We start from the raw sequence: 860 nt of genomic DNA on the forward strand, positions 1-860 counted from the left end.
CTCTATGGTTAAACTAACACTGAAATATTCATCACTTTGGTGTCATTCTGATATTAATATTAGTTAAAAAAAATAATAACCTGTGTATTGGAAACAGTGGCATTTAAGAGGTTTAAACTTTCTGTTTTATAATAATCTTATGGACACATTTAATCTGGTGGGTTCATTTCTGGGATTATTTACAGATGAAGAGTTGAATTGTCTAAACATTATGATGTGACAATGTTGTTGTTTAACAACACTTCACCATTTTATAAAACTGTTAACTCTTCATTTTTCTGCACTTTTTAAAATGATTTGACTGAAGGATCTTAAAGATCAGATTGAATGTGATAAATGTGTGAGAAGCTCACACTGTATAAAATTATACGTTTCTGGAACTACATAAGAGTGGATGACGTGTCCAAATCATTTTCAATCTCATCCTCAAAACCCACTTATTTCGGACTGATTTGAATGTATAGTAATTTTAATGTAAAGTCATTTTAATGTAAAGTCATTTTAATGTAAAGTCATTTTAATGTAAAGTCATTTTAATGTAAAGTCATTTTAATGTAAAGTCATTTTAATGTATAGTCATTTTAATGTATAGTCATTTTAATGTAAAGTCATTTTAATGTAAAGTCATTTTAATGTATAGTCATTTTAATGTAAAGTCATTTTAATATATAGTCATTTTAATGTATAGTCATTTTAATGTAAAGTCATTTTAATGTATAGTCTACCTATTATTTATTACATTGTGTTTTTTACTGAAATCTATGCCTTTGTATTTTTACTTATTGTTTATCTCTGTAAAGCGTCTTTGAGCAGCTGTAAAAGTGCTATACAAATAAAATGTATTATTAGTTTATATTATA

The sequence above is a fragment of the Gouania willdenowi genome, chromosome 14, assembly GCF_900634775.1.
Source record: "Gouania willdenowi chromosome 14, fGouWil2.1, whole genome shotgun sequence".
Lineage (NCBI taxonomy): Eukaryota > Metazoa > Chordata > Actinopteri > Blenniiformes > Gobiesocidae > Gouania > Gouania willdenowi.